The following is a 6,653-nucleotide window of genomic DNA, read 5'->3' as shown; positions in this document are numbered from 1 at the left end:
CACCCCCACGTTATATCAGTTGCACGGAAGTAGCTGGCAACGCAAGTAATCCGGGCGCTGCAGCCTTAAGCAGCTGCGCGTGCTCCCGCGGACGGCAATCAGTTTCTGGCAGACAATCACTTTTTAGCACAACACCTGAAATAAAGCAAGATGCAGGACAGGCTCTGTGCATGTCTAATTTGTAGCTAACTTGTTCATCAAAATGTAGACGATGACGGATTAAAAAGTTGGCCACCCGCTGCTGCTGCGAGAAGAGAAACTTAGGGAGTTTCCGTTGTTTTCTGTTTTTTGTTTTTTTTGGGGGGGGGGGGGGGGGGTGGCACACAAGACTGCAACCACGCACAGTGCAAACTATAAACTATACATGAAGAGAAAATCTCCGTCCCGGTTTCCCTCCAAGGCACGAGCACCGATAAGCAGAGTTCTGTCCTTTCTTTATTAGATTCCTAATTATTCAAAGTAACACTCAAGTATGCCGTTCAGCTGGGTTAGTTACAGCGCCGGGAGTAGCTTGGGAGAACAAGGAAACACAGACTGCTTCAGGTTGCCTTCCCAAACCAACTCAAAGGTTTATTTAGTACATAACAGCTTATATAGAGGAAAAAAAGGTTCGTGTGTCAGCAAGTTCTCAGTTCAAACCGGTACAGACCAAATAAGGAAACGTCTTCCTGCCTTGTGAGCAAAGAAGTATCCTTTGTGTAGTTTATCAGTTCAGCTACAATTTATGATCATTCCAGCAAAATACACTCCTAGACATAGAATACAGAGTTCTTTCATTAGTGAATTCTGAAACAAACCACCTGGCCTTTAACGAGCCTTTTTCTAAGAGATAAAGAAGGGAGGATGGGAGTAAGGAAGTGGTCTCGTCTCTGTGGTATTTTCGACCTTGGGGTACCAGCCTGTGAGTCTTACACATCAATTCTTGGGTCAGAGAGAAAGAGAAAAACAACTAGTAAATGGGCCTTATTGAGTAACTCTTTTCTGTATAATATCACTACAAAACAATATCCTGTAAATGCTACCATGGTATCAAAATATCACAACAATACATATACCGTTTATAGCTTATATTAATTAAGTTATGTATTATATTATCTTATCTTATATTATATTAAGTTTATACAAAAAAATATACATTTTCTCATGAAGGTCACTGATCTCCCCAAAATGTCTGTGAGGACATCAGGGACAGGTGTGTGAATCTGTTTTTCATTATGGTTATCCACAATCATGTTTTTAACTGTATGATACTCGGATGAGGCCAAATCCAAGAGTTTTCAGAGGGACTAATCTATCTAATCTGATGCTCATCTGCTGATGATAGATGGAGGCTAATGATTCGTTAAAAAAATGCTGCGCTTCTAGCTACTGCTGCCTAAAATGTAACACCATTAGACTGTGATTCTTTATGGAAAAGAAATAAAAATAAAAAGATAGGATGTTTGCCCCTGGTTTATTTAAGGATGGTCATATTGTACATTCCTGAACTCAGGGGCGGAGCGTGGGGGTGGCTTACTGGGCTTAAGCCCGGGTTGTTTTGTCAGAAGCCCGGGGTCTTTTGGAGTGTAATTTTTTCATAGTTAGATGCCTGGCTGACAACTGTATAAAACAAAAAGTACACACAATATTCGAAGCACATAGTGTACACTGTGGGAATTTACGACTGTGCGTGAATCCCCCCTGATATTGGTATGATCCGAGCTCAGGCACTAAGCGACTGAGCGAGGGGGCGGGGCAGCTGCTACCTGTTAGTGCGCTGTTGGAGAAACAGAGCCAGCCATACTAAGGAGAGCTTAAGTTTGACCAGGTACCAAAGCAAATCATTCGTACCGTATAAATAATGTAAATATGACGGTGAATCACGAAAGATTGATATGAAACTGATCACTTGACCAATATTACGTTACTTGCTCTTCAAGTGAATCAACAAATGGCGAAATGAAAAGCCAAACAAATGCTATTTTTTAGAGTCTTAGCTTACGTGTGTTTATTTCATATTTTCAGTTCTTACCCTCCCCGACTAAATCGGTTTCAGTTATGTACTGAAATATAAGAATGGACATTAGAGGGTTCTTTCAAAGAAAAAACTCAGGTAAATGTTATTTTATATATTGTGCTTTGTATGTTGTTCAGTATATTTCTATGCAAAACAAGAGGGATTTCAGTACACAGCAGGATATTTACATTTGTAACCAGATATTTACATACACTTTATGGAGAAAACATAAAACATTTTTACTGTACAACATCAATTTAGAGTAAACTTTTGTTTTAGATAAATATTGAAATATCTTTTGAATTAGTTAAATGTCAGAATAAAGAGAGACAGAGATCTGTCTATTTATTATCACTTTCATCAAATTTAGGAGTACATATACACTAAGTTTGTTAATTAATAAGAAAACTCCAGACGATTCCATTCTGAGCTGAAGAAGCTTCTGATAGGTTAGTAGAGTCCATGTGAGTAAACTGGTGGCACAGCTGTGGATGCATATAAGGCAAAACACAGAGCCTGTTTCTGTGACATGGGAAAATCAAGAGATGTCAACCAAAACACCAGGAAAAGAACTGTGGAGCTCCATAAGTGTGGCTCAGTTTGAATACAATTTGGTGCCATTTGCAATTAAGAAATACAGATAGTTTCTCTCTTTACTCTTAAAGTTAACAAATATGTTTTTTATATTTATCAATCTAAAAAAATAAACATTTAGTCTGATTTGATGTTACAATTAAAAAAGTGTTTGTTTTGATCTGAAGAGTTTGTAAATATCTGGTTTCAACTGTATATTTGATGATTGTCAGCACAAAGAGAGAGAGAGAGGAACAGAGAGAGAGAGCAGAATGAGGACAGAACAGATGAACAAGAGCAGGTGAGACACACATGTTAGTCAAATGGTCGTTTGCCAAAAGTATCACCGTATCATAGGTACTCATGTATCTCGTACCTAGTGTTTCTTTTTAGGTTTGCTATTTTTCAAATTCTATATTTATTAAGTTATGCAGGCTTGTTTGCACAACAAGGCCAAAATAATTATATAAACTTTTCTCAATCTAAATATTGTACTTTGGTAGATTTAAAAAAATAAGTGTAGTGCAGGTCTATGATGATTTTTAGTGCTACTATCATCTAGTTCTGATTCTGGTTCTGTCTTGGTTAAGTCCTCAGTAGTTTAGTATTTATTTATTTATTGTCATTGTCAAGAACAATGAAATTGCGTTTGGGGCTTCCATACAACCCAAAAAAAAGAAGAAAATAATAAATACCCCTTAAAACCCAAGTGTACATATTTAACCCAGTGTGACTCCAATGCAATAAGACAATCCTTAGCAATAATGTTCGTAGAAATTCAGACAAAGACCTGAGAAACATGACAAAATACAACAATGCAACCCATTCAATATTATTGTACTGTGAGATATGATATCAGATATGATAGTTATCTATTTAAGAAAGAGGGGGGGGGGGGGCAGGAGGGGGAAGAGAATAAAGATATGATGCACCAATGCAGACCAGTTCATTGCTATTAAGAAGTTGGATATGGTTATTGTCCGTGAGAGGGGGGCAGAGAGTTCAGGAGCCTCACAGCCTGTGGATACAGGCTGTTGGCCAGTCTGGATGTTCTGGCCTGTATAGACCTGTACCTTCTCCCTGAGGGCAGCAGATGGAAAAGGTGGCGCGCAGGGTGATGTTGGTCCCGCAGGATACTGTGCACCCTCCTCAGACAGCGAGTGGGGAAGATATTACTGATCTCTGGCAGACTTGTTCCAATAATTCTGCCAGCTTCTTTCACCACCCGCTGGAGTGCTTGCTGATCGGCCTTGGTGCAGCTGGGGAACCACACTAGAAATCCATACGTCAGAACGCTGCTGATGGCACAGTTGTAGAAGTTCAACATCAGAGATCTGGGAATGTGTGCGCTCCGCAGTCTCCTCAGGTAGTAGAGGCGCTGTTGGGCCTTCCGTACAACTGAGGTGATATGGTTGCCCCAGGACAGGTCCTCGGTCACAGTTACCCCCAAGAATTTAAAACTGCTCACCCTCTCCACCGCCTCACTGCCAATGAAGAGAGGCAGATGGTTGTTATGACCCCTCTTCCGGAAATCTACAATGATCTCCTTGGTCTTTTTGGTGTTTAAGACCAAGTTATTGTCGTGGCACCATGACTCTAGTTGTTGCACCTCTGTCCTATAGTTTGTCTCATCATTGTTGGATATAAGTCCGAGCACTGTAGTGTCATCTGCAAACTTAACAATGAGATTGGACGCGCAGGAGGAAATACAGTCATGGGTGAAGAGAGTGTATAGCAGAGGGCTCAGAACACACCCCTGAGGGGCACCGGTGTTGACCACAAGGGTGGAAGAGGTGTTCTTACCCACTCTGACACTCTGTCTACGGTTAGTGAGGAAGTCCACAATCCAGTTGCACAGAGAGGAGTTAAGTCCCAGTTGGTGGAGTTTGGGACGGAGTTTGTATGGCCGGATGGTATTAAAAGCCGAGCTGTAGTCTACAAAGAGGAGCCGTGCATAGGTGTTCCTGTGTTCCAAGTGCTTCAGTAATGTGTGCAGCACTGTGGCGATCGCATCCTCGGTTGACCGGTTCTCCCTGTATGCAAACTGGTGCGAGTCCAGGGATGGTGGAAAAGCAGCTCTGATGTGTTTAATGACCAGTCTCTCCAGGCATTTGGCGGGAATGGGGGTGAGTGCCACAGGTCTGAAATCGTTCAGACATGTGACATTTGACTGTTTTGGGATGGGAACGATGGTTGCTGCTATGAAACAGGATGGTACCAGTGAACAGGACAACGAGGTGTTATATATAGAGGTGAAGACGTCCGCCAGGTCCGCAGCACAGTCTTTTAGCACCTGGCCCAGCACTCCATCCGGCCCGGCCGCCTTCCTGGTGTTAATGCTCCGGAACACACGCCTCAGCTCATGAGTGCTCAGGACCGGAGCAGGGTCGGTTGAGGGGAGAGGGGACAGGACAGGGTCGGTGTTCTCCCTGTCAAAACGGGCATAAAAGAGATTTAGATCCTCAGCCAGAGTAGAACTGTCGGCTGAGGGTGATGGTGTTCTTCTTTTGTAGTCCGTGATAGCCCTGATGCCCTCCCAGACCTGCCTTGGGTTTGTGTTGTCCTGATTTTGAACTGTTGTAGTCCTGTTTTAATTCTGGATCAGTTCTGCGTCTGGTTGAATTGGGGTTTAGTCCCTGTGTCTTGATACAGCCCCGACTTCGTTCTGTCTTGCTGCTTAATTAAAAAACTAGTTTAAGGTGTCCTGCATGTGTGATATATATATTTCCCTATATGAAGTCATTCTTTTTTGAACAAAACTCAAAACAGAGCCTATTAATCTTTCAGTCATTTCTAACCCCACCCCCCCCAAAAAAAAAAAAATCCCACATGCATACTACCCTTTAGGGCTAAGCCCCGGGTGTTTCAAATGTCTGGCTCCGCCTCTGAGTGTAAAACTCCAGATGGTAGTAGATTTTCCAAAGCGAGAGACAAAAATGGCGGACAGTGCAGCCGATTTTTCCTTTCCAGGGGGCGGAGCTTGAGGATAAAACAAGACTAACTTGTTTCTTTTCAACATGATTTGTTCTAAAAGAATGAATATTCTTAAAGAATATGTGAAAATTAAAAGACAAAAATATGTTTAGATGTGAAATTTTAATTAGTCATGCTGGATATATGAAGTAATTCTATGCAAATTCAACAACCACCCTATTGCATTTTTTTCAGTGCAGGCTAATCCAAAACATTTTCAGAAGAATCAGAGGCTACAGATTTAATTAATCCTCTCAAAGTGGTGTCTGTCCTGTATACTTTATTTAAGGTCTTCCTAAAACACCTAATTTTAAGTACATATAAAAGGAATAGCAAGCACTAAAACAAGAACAAAAAACAAAACATGGAAAAGTAAAGACATGACAGAGAACACTTTGTGAGAAATGAGAATCTGAGTCATAACAAAATTTGTCTAACATCTCTGCAGCAAATCAAGTTCCTGTTCTTCTGGAGTCCTAGTTCGTCTTTTACTGTAATCACATGACATTTTTGTAACATGTTACTGTGGTAAGTAATTACAATAATTACATTACAGCTATAACTATGTCATTACTTGTGTTAATAAAAGTTCTTCAGTTACCTGCACGCCAAGCAGACATAAAGAAAAAAATCAAACAAATACATTTTTTTCCTGTGCACTTGCTCTACAGGGAACCAATTTCAGTTAATGTGCTGTGAAGAGGATAACGCTGGTACAGTGATACAGCTTTTCAGCATAGGACATTTGGGCATTAGTTGATTTTTATTGAACTAAAGGAAAGGAATGCAACATTAACATCCGTGAGAGTTATTAGCACAATGCTACTGCAGGAAACCTATTCAGTTTGCCAGTTGTCTTACTTGTGTATTAATTGTATAATAATCAAGTTTTATATCAATGCAGCCTGGACTGTCAGAGTAGGTATACTGCATGTTATTTAAAGCATACAAATTATAAATAGTTATAACAATGTAATGACAAAAGAACAAATAATAAACAGTTCTTACAGAAACTAATTCAAATCAAAATGATGAATACAATTCATTCACACAATTCAGAGAAATTGTTTGTCCTGGCAATCGGGATAAAGATTTAACATTCTCTGGATGC

Source organism: Rhamphochromis longiceps, linkage group LG16 (genome assembly GCF_057381845.1).
Source record: "Rhamphochromis longiceps isolate RC_006_pf linkage group LG16, R_longiceps_female_GT1.1, whole genome shotgun sequence".
Lineage (NCBI taxonomy): Eukaryota > Metazoa > Chordata > Actinopteri > Cichliformes > Cichlidae > Rhamphochromis > Rhamphochromis longiceps.
This window is presented reverse-complemented; position numbering follows the sequence as displayed.